This window comes from Schistocerca gregaria, chromosome 1 (assembly GCF_023897955.1).
Source record: "Schistocerca gregaria isolate iqSchGreg1 chromosome 1, iqSchGreg1.2, whole genome shotgun sequence".
NCBI lineage: Eukaryota > Metazoa > Arthropoda > Insecta > Orthoptera > Acrididae > Schistocerca > Schistocerca gregaria.
The window spans coordinates 873,319,660-873,338,989 of NC_064920.1; the positions used below are offsets into that span (position 1 = coordinate 873,319,660).

Here is a 19,330-nt window from a genome sequence, read left to right on the forward strand (position 1 = left end):
TGGATGTGTATGATGTCCTTAGGTTAGTTAGGTTTAAATAGTTCCAAGTTTAGGGGACTGATGATCTCAGATGATGTTAAGTCCCATAGTGCTTAGAGCCAAAAATGGTTCTGAGCACCATGGGACTTAACATCTATGGTCATCAGTTCTCTAGAACTTAGAGCTACTTAAACCTAACCAACATAAGGACAACACAGAACACCCAGCCATCACGAGGCAGAGAAAATCCCTGACCCCGCCGGGAATCGAACCCGGGCGCGGGAAGCGAGAACGCTACCGCACGACCACGAGATGCGGGCAGTGCTTAGAGCCATTTGAACCAATGAAACAATACGAAGTAATTGAATGGGTGGTTCCATAGAAACGAAGTGACGCACCGAAAAGAGACAAGTCTAAATTGGGCACGTACTGAGAGTTCCAATGTACCTTTGAACAAAGAATTAACAGAGTGAAAAAGAAAACGGGCTGACTCGTCGATATAATTGGCATTTGTACCTGAGTACTCTCTCAGATAGACAACGCTAGTAAAGGTAGCTGGTCATGGTCTCACTGGAGCAACCATCGTGGCATTCGCTTCGAACATTTATGGAGGTTACAGAAAATCTAAACCAGACTAACTGCGTGAAAATGAAACTTGAGACTCTAGAATAAGGGTCCAGTGCACGGCACCGCAAGGTAACTAATGGTAACTCTGAACATGGTTTAATTGAAGAAAAAATTTTAAGATAACTTCCTAGGGGTTGATCCGTATAGGTCGACTAGTTTTCTGAGCCAGAATCGTACAAAAAACACTCTTTACCAACTACTAATATACAAACGTATAACAACGCCAATTTTTCCAGAATAGACAGAAAAGTGAAAGAAGGAATACGAAAAGTAATAATAATCATCTTTTGGAAAGAAAGGTTGGTAGAACTGGAAGGAGAATTTCAGCTGAAAAACACTGAAACGGAATGAGTTAATTGAAATATTTTGGAGGGACCACATAGCAGAATGGACTAGAAAGATTTACTAATAGAGGAAAGAATTCGTAAATCGGAAAAAGAAGACGGTTAGACTGAAAACACCTACAATAAGAAATACATCTCTAGAAATACACTTCAACACTATTCCATAATATTTATATGCCTGTAATACTTAATAATGAACTATACGCTGGACAGAATAGAGATACTTGAAGGAAGGATTACTAAAATGTGTGTAAGATAAACAACAGATGGTTTGAAAACAAGAAGTAATTACAAGGTCTAACAAAATATTCAGTAAATGTCAAAAGTAATGGTAAAGCGTAGGTTAACATTATTTGGACATAGCTACGAAATGAGGCTTCTAAAGCAGAAAAATAAGAAATCAGAAACGACACAGGCAAAAGAAAGAAAAAGAAACAACGCGGGCAGATGTTCGAATACTGCTAGAATGATGGGAAACAACACAAAAAAAAGAGGAATTGAATTTGTTAAGTGATCCCAGATGGTCAATGATAATAATAAGCGCTTTTTCAGTAAGGTGGACTTGAGACTTACGTTATGGAATGTAGATCGTGCTAAGAAAAGTGTAGATCCCATTGAAAAAGTCTGATTTTGCAAGATATTGCACATATGGTGAGTAATGAAGAAAAGAATCCATTTATCCTACCAGCTGAGGAGTATGTCCCCTTATTGTACAAGTTGTTTTGATTAGGAAAGTTTTTTTCGAATTAGTTGACAAGGTGTAGCTGTCACGAATGGGAACTATAAACAAGTCATTAAGTAAATACAGTAGATTACTGAGTGTGATATTCCGTTTGCGTTAAAATTCAGGTGCGGTTATACAGTTCTCAAATTCAGAGCATTCAAGCTGTGTTTCTAATGTTGGATATGCTGATGTATACATTCTGCTCTAGTGTCCCGTAGTACCATTTAAGACACGAGCATTTGATTGTTACCTTATTTGACTTTTCACCTGTATACTTCGTATTTACCACATTAACGAACAATTGTCAACTGGTGAATTAGTTCCAAATAGTAGAAAACCAGAAACTATTTCGGCAAAAACCTCTCGTTCATCTGTGGATTTTATCACTGGTTGTTTAGTCCCTATTCTTCTTGCAAAAGTTTACTCCACTTCACCATTTCCTCGACGTACAACGTAAACAACAGTCGTGATAAGTTGCAGCACTAACTGAGAACAGTTTTTAACCCAAATTTATCTTTCTTGATTTTCCTTTTATTATTATTTCAACTTGGCTTTGTAGATTACCAGTCTGTTTCTGTACATTAAGTCCACATGTCTCAGGATCAGGAACATATTGTGTCATCAGGAACATATTATGTCATCTTAAAACACTGAAGTTTATCTTGAGGGTTACAGCATGATACAAAGGTATCTTGATTTAGCTCTATTGTTTTTTTTTTTTTTTTCCACTACGAAACGAAAAGCCAGAACTGTGCACCAACAGGAGGGGGAGTAACGTTACAGTTATAAGAATATTGCACTCATTCGTTCTTATATTTGTTTCTGGCACCAGAATCAAATCCACACTGCGCTGGCTCGACGCACATTCCATGCGCTCGTGTGGCGTCGTCATTGTCAATATAAGTAGTTTGGAAAAATGACAGCTTTACCTTACAGTACATGGGAGCCAATGGTCAGAAATAAATATTTAAAGTGAAAAGAACCCTTGAATGAGTAATTCGTATAAAGCATGTCCCTGGAAATTGATTACCCGAGAGAGAGGGTGCAGTGGTATGACACACGGGAAAACAGCGGTTCAAACCCTTTCTCCGGCCATCCAGATTCAGATTTTTTTGTGCTTTGTCTGTACATCCCTCGTTGCCGAAGAGACTTTATCCCCACATCTACCATTCGTATCACTTCCCTGTAGCCAGGTCTTTAAATCAATCTGCGATAGCACTGACGGGTTGCGGGCTTAGCGCAGCCATACTGACAGTTCCTCAGTAGTATTTCCGAGACTGCAGTTAAATATATGCGTACTTAAAGGCTACACCTTTACCCGACGTGAGATACGAACTCCTGGCCTGAGCTTTAAATGTCAATTACGCTATCGCGCACCGCGGAGGCCCACATTTCCGCGTAGTAGCATTTACAGAAATTCCCAATTGGGCGTGGGCGAAGAACACTTGAGCGCAGGTGAGGTTGACTGCCGTCCCGGTCGGGCAGTGTTTTGGTGCGGGATCGCCTCGCGGCCTGTACACTGTACAGCTTTCACGGCGCCTTGCCTCGTCTCACCACTCGTCCCCTTGCAACGGGAAAGTAGCTCCTGCCTGCTAGCCGTGGACCGCTAGCCGTCCGCTCTTTTCCGCTTAAGGGCGGTTTGCGCCTGCAGAGGCGCGTGAAATTTCGTGGTGCTTCCTGGCGTCTAAAGCAGCGCTCACACGGGACGTGTTTCTCAACGCGACGCCCGCCAGACGTGGTGTCCGTCGTGTTTGCTGCACGCTCTGAAACGATCCGTTACATCCCACGGAACGTGATCCTCATCGTGGTTTGCAACCTTAAGCGCTCTGCAGTAGCAGTTCCCGGCTGCAGGTGACGCGTAAACAACACTGTTTCTTTGCGAAAATATACGCACGTAAAATGCCTGCGTTAATTATGTTAGCGACTGTCGAAGAAGATCTGGAGTCGACGATGGCTTGAACGACGAACTGCTGGTACAGTAACGCAAAATAATGTTGTACGACGATCTGAGATACATACTAGTAGTATGAGTTGTTCGTTAACTCAACTGAATCTTTATCCCGTTTTCGTTTCTGAACTGAATACAGCTATCTGTAACAGTGGCTATCATCAGTCTGAAATAACGTACTTCATCGCGTAGATTTCAAGATCGAAAATGGTTTCGTAATTTCATTTGAATGGAAGATGAGATTTCTACTGACAGACTGGCAGTCATGTTAAGCTTTCTGATCACCGGGGAAACATTCCAGTCGTTGGCCTTTGCACAAATCTTCTTCTTCTTTTGCTTGTGCCTTTGTCCAACATTTTTCGGAGGGTCGGCATGGTTATGGGCGGATGTGGCGTGGTTAATTTAAGGCGCCACCCAGTAACGCGAATGATGATGATGATGATGATGATGACGACGACAACACAAACACCCAATTCCCGGGCAGAGAAAATCCCCAACCCCGGGAATAGAACCTGGGACCCCGTTATCCGGAGGCAGCGACGCTAGCCACTAGACAACGAGCTGCGGACTGGCTTTTGCACAAATATTGCAACCAACACAATATTTATAGTAAATGACATCGACGTCTGCTGATCATACTTCTATTAATCAATAATAAAGACCCAGAATTTTTTAGAAAACAAAAGGTGAAAAAAGTGAAAGGAGCTCGACGTGAACCTGTTACCTTGTTCATCATGGCTCACGACCATCTCAACTACGCCACTGCTTCGACAAAGCAACCGGACCTCCGTATATGGCATGCACTGTCTAAAGACTGTATCTACTAATGCCATTATTTGATATTTAATAGCCGGCCGCGGTGGCCGTGCGGTTTAGGCGCTTCAGTCCGGAACCGCGCGACCGCTACGGTTACAGGTTCGAATCCTGCCTCGGGCATGGATGTGTGTGATGTTCTTAGGTTAGTTAGGTTTAAGTAGTTCTAAGTTCTAGGGGACTGATGACCCCAGATGTTAAGTCTCATAGTGCTCAGAGCCAGCTGAACCAGATATTTAATATGGAAATTGTACCAAAAAGACGCGCTTTTGATAGATAGTATTGAAACGGTATACCCTTACAGTATACGAGTTATAACACTAAAAACATCAACTACAGTAAGCCTTTATCTGCCGACATAGTTACTTGTCATTTTACTATGCAACAAGTTGGAGCTAAAATGACGCGTTTTCTAGAAATCCTCAATTTGCTGATGCTTTGAAACAGTTTATATTCACGTTCTTAATGACAAAGAAAATCCACCAAATACGACGTTTAACGTAAAACATGGCAGCCCCTAATTTCAGATTGTCACGTAATAATGCTGTCTCCTCTCATTGGTCACGTTTCTCTCCACGAGGAAAAATCTGACTGGCTAGATTCTGTATTTCAGACGGCTTAAGGCACTTCGGCCTTTCGTCGCCTGGGCAGCGGATCGCGTATTGTTCAAGCCGTGCTGTTACCTAGCTCTAGGAATCTCTTTTTCCATCCTGCGCTTAATTCGCTGTTGGCGGACTATTTATAGTTGACACAGAGTCGTTTCCAGGCTGTTACTGATGATGATTAGATGATTATGATGGCGAATTTAGGCGCACGACAGCAAATTCTTTAGCACTTGGGTTAAAATTTTTATGAGAGTGTGTGAACGTATTGCCTAGGCTGCCAACGTCAGAATTACCCCTCAGATAACTACTACAACGACAGTCAAACAAAAAGGTTTGAGAGGACGAGTTTCATTAAATAAGATAGGAATGCCAACACACAACTGAAGAGCCATTAAGACTAGCAAGGGCGGGGCGAAGGCCGTGCTCCTCCCACACAGTTCCACAAGGTTGTTCTGCGAGAACTGTAGGTTTCTTGTCTTGGCTCAGCTTCGTCATTCAGACACGCACATCCGCTGTTGACAACAGCACTATTTAGCGACTGGATATTTATAAACCTATCACTACAACAGCGAAAGCTTGAATACGCGAACGTGTGTGCATCGTCACAGGTTTTATTAGAGATGTGATATATTGATACGCCTTTGGTGACTCAAACAGAATGAACCTCCATTCACCACTGATATATGCATTTGAAAGAACATACTCTTCTATTATTACATACATTTTGCACTACATAAAATCACAGTCTGTGTTCAGGGACCATAGAGTGAACACCCTTCCTTGGAATGTTACCTAGTACGACGGAGGCGAAGAGCATCATCCAACAGAGAAAATACACCAGAATGACAAACATTCACCAGCTATTTTGGAAATTGATGAGTGCATTTTATAGTTCGTCTCCACTGTGCGGTCTTTAGCATAAGGATCTTTGTAAGAAAAGAAAAAAACTAAGTCCGCGAAGAATGTAACAGTGGCAACAGTTATGTAGTAAATTTAAGAAAAGCAATAGATTATGAAGGATCGGGAAGGAGAGCGGAAAGGGGATGTGGGGCTTGCTATACCGTCCTATAACTAACGTCGTCACTTCCTGACAATGACGATCTGGTCTAAAAGAGAAATAGGCAGCTTAAAAAATATGATGATCGTGCGCGTAAAGTTTCCTGGAATATCGGTCCATTTTTCTAATCGCAGCAATTTGTAGTCCTCAGTTACTATGTGAGTACATAAAAATTAACAAAGTGATACGGAAGTATTAACATAAAAGTGGAGACCGGAATGCGAGTTCACTGTATCCCAATTTTGTAGAAGTACTTCTGAAAACATTTGTTTGGCTTGTTGTTTTATAGAAAAGTCAAATACGGACGGTAAATAGGACGGAAAAAAAACAGAAACTTCTGAAATGTGGTACTATGGAAGAATGCTGAATATCAGATGGGTACTCCGCATAATTAACTAATTTTGTAACGGTGGGAAATGTGTGTGTGTGTGTGTGTGTGTGTGTGTGTGTGTGTGTGTGTGTGTGTGTCTGGGAGGTGGGAAGGGCTGGAGACCGGGGAGGGGGAGAAAACCTTGTCCTGGGAGATCACGGCTAGACTACAATGAACAAGTTCAAGTGGATGCACGGTTCGTTAGTATAAATGCAGATCGTCGACGCTGGTGGCCTAGTGGAAAAGGGTATGCTTGGGAACCGGAAGGTCACGGGTCAAACTACAAAGTATTTCAGTCAACCTTTAACCAACGCTACACTTTCGAATGATGTGAAGATTCGCTAGGAACTACCAGTTGTTCGGATTCACGTTAAACTGCAGGTCTGGTATCCTCGGTAGGACTAGAGGTTGGGGACGGGCGAGTCGCCAAAGTGGCGTCCAACTGGAAGACTTGCACCAGGCCGTTGAGCCGTACGGGATTATTGTAACCCAGAGGCGAAGAATAAACCAGCGTGAAGACTTGCTGAACTCAGTCTTCAGACTGACGACGACGACAATGGAGAGTGGAGTACCATCTCTCGACATCCTAAGCAATGTTTGCAGCATACACATAGAAAGCCACACCGTTACCCGTAGCAATATAATGTATATAATTCCACACACTTCGTTTTGACGGTTAATACCTCATCTTGAAGCAGGTGTCTTCTGTTGCTGTGGTCTTCAGTCAAAAGACTGGTTTGATGCATCTCTCCATGCTACTCTGTTCTGTGCAAGCCTCTTCATTCGCAAACAACTACTGTAACCTGCATCCTTCTGAATCTGCTTACTGTGTTCATCTCTCCGTCTTCTTCTACTATTTTGACCCCCAAACTTCCCTGCAATACTAAATTGCTCATCCCTTGGTGTCTCAGAATGTGTCATATCAACTGATCATTCCTTCTAGTCAGGTTGTACCAGAAATTTCTTTTTTCCCCCAGTTCTGTTCAGCAGCTGCACATTAGTTATGTGACCTACCCTCTAATCTTCAGCATCCTTTGCAGCATTACATTTCAAAAGCTTCTATTCTGTTCTTGTCTGCGCTGTTTATCGTCCGTGTTTCACTTCCATACACGGCTGCCGGCCGGGGTGGCCGAGCGGTTCTAGGCGCCACAGTCTGCAACCGCGCGACCACTACGGTCGCAGGTTCGAATCCTGCCTCGGGCATGGATGTGTGTGATGTCCTTAGGTTACTTAGGTTTAAGTAGTTCTAAGTTCTAGGGGACTGATGACCTCAGATGTTAAGTCCCATAGTGCTCAGAGCCATTTGAACCATACACGGCTTCACTCCATATGAACACTTTCAGGAAGGACTTCCTGACACAAGTATTCGATGTTAACACATTTCTCTTCAGAAACACTTTCCTTTCCGTCGCCAGTCTACATTTTATATAGTCTCTACTTTCACCATCATCAGTTATTTTTCTGCCCAAATAGCAGAACTCATCTACTACGTTACGTGTCTCAATTCTAATCTAATTACCTCATTTTTCTTCTGTTGATGTTCATCCCATATGCTACTTTCAAGACACTGTCCATTCTGTTCAGCCGTTTTTCCAAGTCCTTCCCTGTTTCTGACAAAATTACAATGTCATCGACAAACCTCAAAGTGTCTATTTCTTCTCCCTGAACTTGAATTTCTACTCCAAATTTTTCTTTGGATTCCCTTACTGCTTGCTCACTGTACACATGGAATAACATCGGGGATAGGCTAGAACCCTGCCTCACTACCTTCTCCACCACTGCTTCTCCCTTTCTTGCCCCTCAACTCCTATGACTGTCGTAAGGTTTCCGTTCAAGTTGTAAACAGCCTTTGGCTCATTCTGTATCATCTGATTTGAAGCTTGTGTAAACGAAGTTATTGTGGCCGTTTGAGTAGCTACCCGCTTCCAATCACCATAATAACATCACCCAAACAAACATCAAACCAAAATACGCTACCACCTCTCAATTATTCTTGCTTTTCTACACTTGTCTTACAGTCACCTTAGGCCCAACATCAAAAATTGTGTGTATGTGCCGTTTCGCAATCTAAAACGGTGTACGGCTTGATTAATATGTCACCTCGTCCGATACAGTAACTGGAATAGCGCACAGAGTTGGGTATCCTGCGAACGGCATTAGCATCGGTTTCCCGCCGCCTCAACCTTGAACCAGGCAGGCAGTGAGCAAAGTAGGTGGTCCCTCCTCTGCGTGGCGTCTAGACGGGCGCGTAACGCGAGCACCGTGCGTGCAGCCCAAAAACGAGCACCAGGCGGGCACAAAGGCCGATGGCTGTCAGACCAGGCGGGGCAGGGCAGGGCGGCAGCTGGGCCCGGCCGGCGCTACCTGCCCCCACAGAGGTTCCCACAGCCCGCGGGGAGCGTCTGCGTCCGCGACAAGTAGACAGCCTGGTGCGCCGGCTCTGCCATCCCAGACCTCCACCGGTCGCTGCTATACTTCTCTGAGGGGAACAGGCACTCGCGTATTGGTTCACAAACTCGCTCACTGGATACATACGTAGAAGAACGCTGCAAAAGCAGTGAACATTTTTAAAGACCCTCTTATCTAGCATTTTGTTAAAGTCTTGTCCGTGCTTGCATGAGTACTACGGAATCTCCACCTCCTACAAAAGACGTTAATACCTGAACTACCCTCTGCCATATACCGTAACGTGCCTTGTGGAATATAGAAAAATATGTAGATGTTTGTATTTGCCTAAATGTGTTCCCTCACCGTTGTCCCCCTCAGTGGTCGTTTATTTACTTTCCCGTTGGATTACGCTGCGTTTTTTGGGTCTTGTGCCTCAATCTGTAGAAACGGAACCCTTATAGGATAGCTTTGTAGCGCGTCTGTCCGAATGTTATGAAGCCCTTTTTATCAGGAAAGCATATACGTATTACAGTGTAGGTTAGGCTTTACCGTAACTGTTATTGACATTAAACGAAACAAGTTTACTGTTACCAGTCACCGTTTTATTTATTTCCATGACGCGTTTCGAAGGTTTAAAGCTCCATCATCGGCTGTATTTACATTAGTTAATATGACATGTGTGTGTGTGTGTGTGTGTGTGTGTGTGTGTGTGTGTGTGTGTGTGTGTGTTGTGTTACGATTTTTTGGAGAAACTTGTGGCACTGCCTAGTGGAGAAACAAGACACTATTTCCTCCAAAAAATCGTAACACAAAACACGCACAAATGTCATATTAACTAATGTCAATCCACCCGATGATGGAGGTTTAAACCTTCGAAACGCGTCGTGGAAATAAATAAAACGGTGACTGGTGACAGTAAAATTGTTGTTTCATTTAATATACATATTAAATTCAAATATATGGCACATATTGAGGTCTATGGTTCCTTAGCATATAAAAATTATTACAGTCAATTTAAACTAAAGATACGGTCGCTTATGCCTCATATTTTGAACTCGCGAACTCACTCATCAAAACGTTGACCTAGAATTATGAACTTTGGGAAGAAGCAAGGTTTCACAGTACAAGCAAAGGAAAAAAAATTGTTAATGTGTTATCATATAACACGTAAATTTATTTTGACATTTTTCATCCGTCTGTCTATACGTCTGCCCGTGTGTTAAGACGTCTTTTCCTTTTGAACCGGTTGGCGTATCAACTTCAAATTTTTGTAACGCACTAAGGTCTATGGTCTCGTGGAAGTGTAAAAACTCTTGCTTCTTAGTCAATGCAATCAAAAGATTCGGCCATACATGTCACATATTGCCGGCCGCGGTGGTCGAGCGGTTCTAGGCGCGAAGTCCGGAACCGCGCGACTGCTACGGTCGCAGGTTCGAATCCTGCTTCGGGCATGGATGTGTGTGATGTCCTTAGGTTAGTTAAGTTTAAGTAGTTCTAAGTTCTAGGGGACTGATGACCATAGATGTTAAGTCCCATAGTGCTCAGAGCCATTTATAGGGTAATCTCCATTGACGTAGAATCAAGAATCTGGCAAGAAGAAGGTTATACAGGCTAAATAAAGTAAAAAATTCTGAAAATTGTTAAATTTTAATTATATCACATGAAAATACGTTCTGCCATTGGAACATACATTGCATTCATCAGCCGTCAAAAGCATAATACACCAACATAACTGCATGCAAACGTAGAATGTAAGTTATAGTCATGTTTTAGTAAGTAAATAGAAATATTTTATTAAATCATATTAGTCCTCTGCTCGCTTCTTTTTCTATGTTCGGGATAGTCTGAGGAAATAGATTTTGGTACTGTCTCAGAATTCCCCGGACCGGTATCCTGCCAGTACGTACGAGTATATCGAAAACGGGAAAAAATCGAGATTTTCGATTCCCATGATGGATGAACTACATGTAATTAAGTTAGTATGGAACCATCATCGCGCGAGCCCTACTCGTACTTTGCCAATTTTATTCTATGTTTGTCTACTCATTTCAGCCAAAGACTCATACTTACGTATTGTAGCACACCACTGTCACTGTAGTCGGCCTGCTCTGAACCTTCTCAAATGACTTTCAGGTTTGGTCTTGTTGAACTCATCTTTTTAGCTCCGTTTGTACAGGCAGTTTACCCTCGGACCGTATTCTTATCATTTTGGTTAATTTCTGCGACACTACAGTTCATCTTTTTTTTTAAATTTCTTGCGTAGTGCACCATCTGAAATTACCTTGTTTCTCCTTTGCCAATTACTTGTACCATACACACATGCGTTCTAGACGAACATTATAATAATTTATTTGTTAATTTTAACTAGGATTCTGGTTGACAAAAGTAGTTTTCTTTATCAAAGCTTTCTTACCCAGAGTTAATAAATTTATTGCACCAAACTATTATCTGGTGGGGGCGAGCTGCAAATCGACTTCCCACCATCAAGATTGACGTTTCCCAAGTTTTCCATTAATCAGATCAGGCCGGTGCAACGACCGTTTCTCCATACTCACTACGACCGACTTACTTTCTGAGCGTCTCAGTGGTATGGGAGACGCGTCTCTTTGATATTCATTCCCTTCACTTCTTGTTTCATACGCAGTACATGATGCCGAAATATTCCACTTCTGTGGAAGAACGTGTCGGACCCAACATTCGACGTTTGCATACGGCGGCTGTGCAAACAGGAAACCGTGTGGTTCGTTTGTCGGGACAGGGAGGAGCGAACGTAATGTAGGCGCGGCTGTGTGCTGGCTCTGTTTTTGCCGGACGCCAGAAATCAGTCCCAACAGCCGCTGATTGGCATTAACGCTAGTTCTGACGCTACTGACGTATTAGCGATTGCGCGACAGAAAACCTGCTGCGGAAAAGTACTGCGCTAATAAAGAGTAAGCACGTCCGAACGAAGCGTCGGTGTGCGTTTCCGCTGGAACCTGTGACGCTTTCGAGGTTACGTACCGGAGACATCAGTGTCTTGATAGGTGAGTTGTTCCTTCAGACAGACAGTCATATTGATGTACAAAGAACCACTAAAACACCGACTCTAATGTTTCATCTGCTCTACAAATGCTTAATATAATTACACAGCTAATGGATGTTGATAAACTTAAAACTAGTTGAAGTATGTGACTGTCGCGAGTATCCAATTCGACTATGGTGAACTAAGTACTTAAAAGCGTCATCACCGACAACATTTACCTTTCGCAATATTTTGACGCCCTGATCCCTGTCACCCTGTCAGTCATTAGTGAAAATATTGTCGGCGTTAAGCAGTTCGAGACAACCTCTGCATGACGGAAATACCAGCTGCAATTTGTCATAAGCTAAGAGTATTTTTACTAACGAATATACCGTGCAAGGCGGCGCAGCGGTTTGCACACTGGACTCGCATTCGGGAGGACGACGGTTCATACACATGTCCGGCCATCCTGAGTTAGGTTTTCCGTGATTTCCCTAAATCGCTTCAGGCAAATACCGGGATGGTTCCTTTGATAGGGCACGGCCGACTTCCTTCCCTATCCTTTCCTAATCCGATGTGACCGATGACCTGGCTGTTTTGTTCCCTCCCCCCAAATCAACCAACCAAGCAACTAGTGTATACGGCGAACCAGTGCGTCCGAAATTAATAACACTGAATATCCGCAGAGACCAGCCGAGCACGTTAGCCCAACGCTTCTGGGATTCGTGGAGGAGCACCGGCCCTGGATCGAATCTGCCCTGCAGATTAATGACGAGGGCCGGTATAAGCCGGCCAGCCTGCACGTGGGTTTCTCACATCCGACTGCGTAAATACCTCAGTGTTACATGGCACGCAGACATTTGGAAAACTTTCCCACACTTTCGTATACGGTAACACTTTGCGCATACGGACGTGAAACATAGACAGAAAAGCACCGTGCCACCCTCTATCACTAACAATGTCAAGTCGACCCCATGAAGACAGTGGATGTGGTTAGGAAAAATAATACAGAAGTTGTGAAGAACAGTACTTCGAGAATGAAGATTTAGGCCACAGTAACGTAAGTCTTCATTTTTTGAATGTATTATTTCGTGCAATTTTATGTTTCTTTTAACTGTTGCAATGACTGCACTGTACCAGGTGCAAATAATTAAAGTTCTTTACCAATGATTGGTTTATCATCATACGTATCCTCGCAACAATTCACTGTCTAGCCCTCACGACCCCTCCTGAACTCGCGAACAACGCTGTACGTTTCAGAGTACTTAGGCGCTCAATTAGTAAAATGATCAAAGGTAATTTGATTAAATACACAATTAATTTGGGCATTCAGAGAAACAATCAACATCAACGAAATGCCGCAGGATTTTTGATGGCGCGTCAATGCTGCATGTTGTCCGTAGGTGCGTTACGTTAAGTGCACTTTGCGGTTTCGGAGCTTACTGCTACGGCAGGGCGCTTAGCTGTGAAATTCGCAAATGTCTCTTCCGTCAGCTCTCATATTGCAACAGGGAAGAATCATACCAGAATTTACGAATAAATTAGACCACTCATGCTACATATAGAAAAAGAAAGAAACGATTACATAATGAAATCGGTACGTGAAAAGTTATCACCCTCTGTGGTGTAAGCCTCTAGACATCTTACAAGAATAGCTATTGCTCTGTTATTACGAAGCAACAGGAAAGTCATTGCAATGTACCATTAGATGCTGTGAATACTTGCACCTTCAAGCAGCCGTAACTGTCCATGATCCACGAAACACATTGACGAAGATTACCTCACGTTCAAACTCTCCAACTTATATACGCTCATCAGTCCCATATACACTTGTAGGTCTTTCATACATAGTTCACACTAGCAGTCAATAATACACAACGATACTCAATGCTCTTTTTATCTCTAACAGTTACACTACAGTTCAGAAGGCGCATACCCAGTCTCTCTCTCTCTCTCTCTCTCCCTTCCCTCCCTTTCTTTTAATATTTATCGGCCCGCCACGAATTCCTATCCCGTATCAACTTCTTCATATCAGAACAGCACTTGCACTTCACGTCCTAAATTATTTGTTGAACAAATTCCAGTCTCGGTCTTTCACTACAGTTCTTAACCTCTACACTTCCTTCTAGTACCATCAAAGTTATTTCCCGATGTCTTACCACTTGTCCTATCATTCTGTCCCTTTTTCTCGTCAGTGTTTCCCCTATGTTCCTTTTAATTTTCAATATTCTTCTGTAGCACACTCACCTGTAATTCCGATTATTCACAGGTCCTATGCTGCTTTGATCATCCTGTAATAAAAAAATAAATAAATAAAAAATAACCATAAAAAATAACCATAAAAAAGGCTATGAGCACTACGAGACTTAACAACTGAGGTCATCAGTCGCCTAGAACTTAAAACTACTTAAACTTAACTAACCTAAGGACATCACACACATCCATGCCCGAGGCAGGATTCGAATCTGCGACCGTGGCGCTGGCTCTAAATTACGTGCTCCCTTTACTCCGTCGTGATTTTGTTCAAATAATAGTATATTGTTATCTGGCCTGGTTCCTGGATGGCCTTCCTTTATGTAGTTGTAGCTAGCCTTTACACAAGAGTAGCTAAGTCACATAAGAAAGCAGTGTGTCTGCTACTCCCACTTCCATGTGTCCTCCGTCGGTACTGGTCTGGATTGAGGCATACAAGCGCTCCTCACTGACCGGAGAAAAGTTTCAATTTGTCATTTCGCTTTAGCCCTCGCAGCAGTGGGAAATAAGCAGCAGTTTTATGCTGCAAATACGACGAAAAGACGCGTCATCGAAGAGACGATTGGATGTGCTCGGGAAAAAGTTATAGTTTCAATTACTGGCCTCCGTTAGATGGCTCCTTAGAACGCTCGTAATTTAAGACTACAATATTATAATTTTCGCCAGAAAAATTACGTGACAACCAGGAAGGCGTGAACGATCGAGGTACTATCCAGCAATGGTAAACGTGGCACAAGTGTCGGCTTGTGAAATGGGAGCGGCGGAGACGTTTTGCAACGCCCCGGGTGATCTTGCGCCGGCTCGGCTCGCCAATCCCAGCCAGCCGCAGCCAGGTGCTCGCCTCACCAGATCGTAGCAAATCAAATCAGTTCACCCGCCACTTTCAACGGACGGAGCGCGCCTGGCTTCCTGTTTACATATTCCCGCGCTTGTGACGCCGTGCTTCAAGGCACCAACTGGTGCAGCCCACGGCGGATGCACGACACGCGCTACGCCACGACACGAGCCGCTTTGTGGGTCACCACTGGTGACTTCATTCTCTGCTGCAAATAGACGGCAGCATCCGCCGGAGCATGCTTCACTTGCAAACAGTCCGGACTGCAACATTCTAAGAGGCGGAGGGTAATGCGTCCCTTGAACTCCGGGTACATCCCTTTCTGCAGCAGCGTATGTGGCAGGTCGACAATTATATAAATACACACACCAGAACCTCAGTCAGAAAAGCACTCTACATCTGTTTTTATAGCAAACCACGCACCTAATGCGCGGGAAACTATTCCCATCTAAATTTATCGAAGTTTTCAACTATTGTACAGTGTAACATGCCAACTTAGTTGCCGTGCGTAGCTGAACACAGTATTAATGCTGAATCAGCCATACACGATGACGAAGATGACCACAAAAACAAATTCCGTCCGAATAGCCCTTGAAGGGCCAACGGTACCGACCGAACGCCGTGTCAGCCTCAGCCCATAGGTAGCACTGGGTGCGGATATGAAGGCTCATGTGATCAGCACACTGCACTCCCAGTCGCTTAAGTTTACGAGATCAGAACCGCTACTTCTCAATCAAGTACTTGCTCAATTTGCCCCACAAGGGCTGAGAACACCCTGCTTGGCAACAGTGCTCGGCAGACCCGGGGGGGGGGGGGGGGGCACCCATGCAAGTGTTAGCCAAGGCCGATAGCGCTTTACTTCGGTGATCTGGCGGGAACCGTTTTGCCACTGTGGCAAGGCCGTGTGCATACTAACAGTACAACCAAGCTAAAAAAAAACTGAAGATGATTCGTGAAGGAGTAAAACAATAATCTACTGTATTAAATAATCATTTACGAAATTGGGAATAAAGCGAATGTAAGCTAAGTGGCTAAATTTACCTGGGCCGGCCTGGTGGCCGAGCGGTTCTAGGCGCTTCAGTCTGGAACCGCGCGACCCATACGGTCGCAGGTTCGAATCCTGCCTGGGGCATGGATGTGTGTGATGTCCTTAGGTTAGTTAGGTTTAAGTAGTTCTAAGTTCTAGGAGACTGATGACCTCAGCAGTTAAGTCCCATAGTGCTCAGAGCCAAATTTACCTGTTCTCTTCAAGATTTATCGCTGAATCTACATTGTAACCCCAGTAGCCGTTGCGCCTTGTGAAGTCCTAATTACGCCTAACGACACGTGATATCCTTTGAAAATGTTAACTTTTATTTGTCAGTGAACATGTACATCGATTTTTGCACTAACTGTTTACACATTACTAATTAACCCGAAGATTTTTTTGCGTTGGAATTCAAGGAACCTTACGGAACCGTGGCATCCCAAGTTGCTGCAAATCCGCATGTAAATGGAATACATTAAACGGAATCTGTCCACAGTAACGTGATACTCTATCAACCACAGTGTGATGGGAACCACAATGGTGTCCTATAATTCCAGCGACACATGAGCCACTCACCACAGAATACGAACACTGAAACCTAGGAAACTCCAGTTTTAACACTAGCCCACCTTGACAAAGCTCTATTCCAATGAAAATCAAACACCTTAAATGTTGAACTGAAGACCACAGTGCTTTGCTGTTGTTGCTGCTTTTTTGGTATTCAATTAGAATACTGGTTAGATGCCGCTCTCCATGCTAGCATGTCATGGGAAATATTATGTCTCTGCCTAACTACTACAACGTACAGCTATTCGAAGATGATTAATACGGTCATACATTGGTCTCCCTCTACAATTTCCTCACACACACACACACACACACACACACACACACACACACACACACACACAATACTCAGTCCGTTACCAAAGCGCCAGATCCTTGGCGCCTCAGCATGTGTCTTATCAACCCATCCCTTCCATCAAACTTGTGCTACGAACTCTCTCTTCCCAATTTGATGCAGTACATCTTCGTAAGCTGTTTGATCTACGTATCTAGCCTTCAGCATACTTTTGTATCATCACATTTTTAAAGCTTCTACCGTCTTATTGTATGAGTTTTTTATCGTCCACCTTTCACTTTAGTGTGAGACTACACTCCACCAAATCCCTTCATAAAAAGACTTATACATAAGATGTTATCAAGTTGCTCTTTTATTTCTCTTTTCCCTGCTTTAGTATCCGCAATTTATTGGGGGGAGGGGGCAATCTCCATTTTACTCTTAGTTATGAATTGTATACCTCAATCACGAAGGGCTCTTCATTTCAACGTGGAGCGGAAATCGAAGAGCAGTTTCGCATGTTTCAAACAAACAGTGGGACTGCCAGAGGCAGGAGAAACATTACACTTTAGAAATAAGATCTGGAAGCACACCAGGATAGAACTCTAAACCTTTTGGGTGTGTAGTCTGATACCCAGCCAGCCTCCGCGTAGGTTCAATCACAAAAGCCAGCGCAACGAGGTGCTTTCGTTGACCGCTTGGTTGCCGTCCCTGCAAAGTGCGCGATTCTCGCGTGACGCGGCGTCAGTCATGGAGCTCGCAATAACAGAGAGGAAAGCAGTGAAAGTCTGCGACCGCACGCGCCACTGTCGTGCAGAAACGGGCGGTCCTCCCCTCTGGCCGGAAACGCGCTGCCTGCTACCCTATTGCGGCCGTTCTGCGACGCTGAGCGCGGCATTTTAAAGCAGGCGCTACCATGTTATTACTGCACGATAAACACTGACTCATGCGGGGTTGATTCGTGACGATAGGAGCTGTAGAACAATAGGTTACGATGCACCAGACGCTCTACAGGGGATGCGAACACTCTATGGAATTTCCTACGATCTAATAATTATCTTCATACACAACTGCAGTTTCCGAGGTAGTTTTTGGATTATGTTATAATCAATCAGTTGACTAGTACTCAGCCAGTGACTGCATTTACTGATGAGATTTCCGCGATGAGTGAATTATATGCTGCCATCAGCAGGTGCTTACTTACTGCATTAGGTGTTACCGTATCATATCGCTCTGACACTATGCGTACGTTATGCACCATTTGGTTTACCTCTAACATTGCGTTTGTGATCTGAACAAAAACCAGATTAGAAAATATGTTCAGCTATCGATGTTTATCACTACTAACGCATATTTGGTAGATTATAGCTGTGACGTATATTTTTAGAGAGGTCGTCTCAAAGTTTGCACTTATTTCGAAGGTATTGACACTGTATGAAGAGTTAGCCACACGAGGAAATTATCTACTGGAACACAGTTAAGAAAAAGTCAAGAGCAAAGACGTTTAGTATTGTTTCAATTGTTCAAATAACAGTCTCCAGCACTAAGTGATGCGACGGATATTCACAATTCATTTTGGCGTATGATTTTATTTTCGCTAATAAGTTCGAAACGTCTAGTTTGCACACAGCCACGTCTCCGTCGAAACCGTACTCGACGGTTTGAAGTCTGTCAATACGAAGAGGATAATCTTGCTCGCCACAGATGGAAAGTGTTTCCTTACGCGAATAACAATTATACCTTAACAAGGCCCCTTCATTAGACAAAATTATGAGCATTTGCATTACAAAATGTATCATAAAATACGGCTTCGAAACACGGCGTGATTATAAGCTATCTGTTACCCAAACTGTCGTAAGAATTGCATATGTGCAAGGGCATGCTGAAAAGTATTGCATCTACATTTTTTAAGTGAAAACTCTAAAACTCTTTAAAATCAAACTTTATTAACATTTCGCATCTTTATTCTTCACGTCTATAAATTTATTTCTCAATATAGTCACCCTGTCGACGAACACATTACTCCCAACGAGAGACCAGTTTGTTGATACCGTCACTGTACAATGTTTGTTTTTTTAGACTCAGTCAGAACCTCAGCTACAGCTGTACCGCTTCATCACTATCAAAGTGAAGTCCTCGAAGGTGTTCCTTAAGGTTTTGAAACAGATGAGAATCAGATGGGGCCAAGTCGGGACTGTATGGAGGTTTGATCGATGACGTAGAACTAACGGCACCGGATGACTGAAGATGTCACAACGCTGTAGAAATGAAGAATAAAGGTACAGAATGTGGATAACGTTTGACTTATTTAAAAAGCTTTAAGCATCTTCACATAAAGAATTCCGGGACATTATTTTGCAGCACGTCCTCGTACTTCTCTGAAGCTGAAATGAGAACATAACAAAAAATTCTTCATTGTACAGTCTCTTCTTACCATGTATCAGACTGATTCCTGAACGCCTGAAAACAAAAAGACGAAAAGAAGATATTCATTGCCCCTCGACAACGACTTACAGTT

The 19,330-nt window shown here is 43.3% G+C and overlaps 2 protein-coding genes across 6 annotated transcripts in view; one reads left to right on the forward strand and one right to left on the reverse strand.

Annotated features, from left to right (window-relative positions):
- Positions 1-19,330, forward strand: part of LOC126273306 (uncharacterized) — a 1,028,036-nt gene that overhangs the window by 963,739 nt on the left and 44,967 nt on the right. The window lies entirely within an intron of this gene.
- The window catches only part of LOC126273272 (PAX3- and PAX7-binding protein 1-like), a 165,924-nt gene that overhangs the window by 35,780 nt on the left and 110,814 nt on the right, over positions 1-19,330 (reverse strand). Inside the window, exon 2 of one of the 2 annotated variants that reach the window (XM_049976833.1) lies at positions 14,104-14,147. The exons of the other annotated variant lie outside the window; for it this stretch is intronic. The gene's annotated coding sequence lies outside the window, so the exon portion shown is untranslated. The remainder of the gene's footprint in view (positions 1-14,103; positions 14,148-19,330) is intronic. 2 annotated transcript variants of the gene reach the window in all.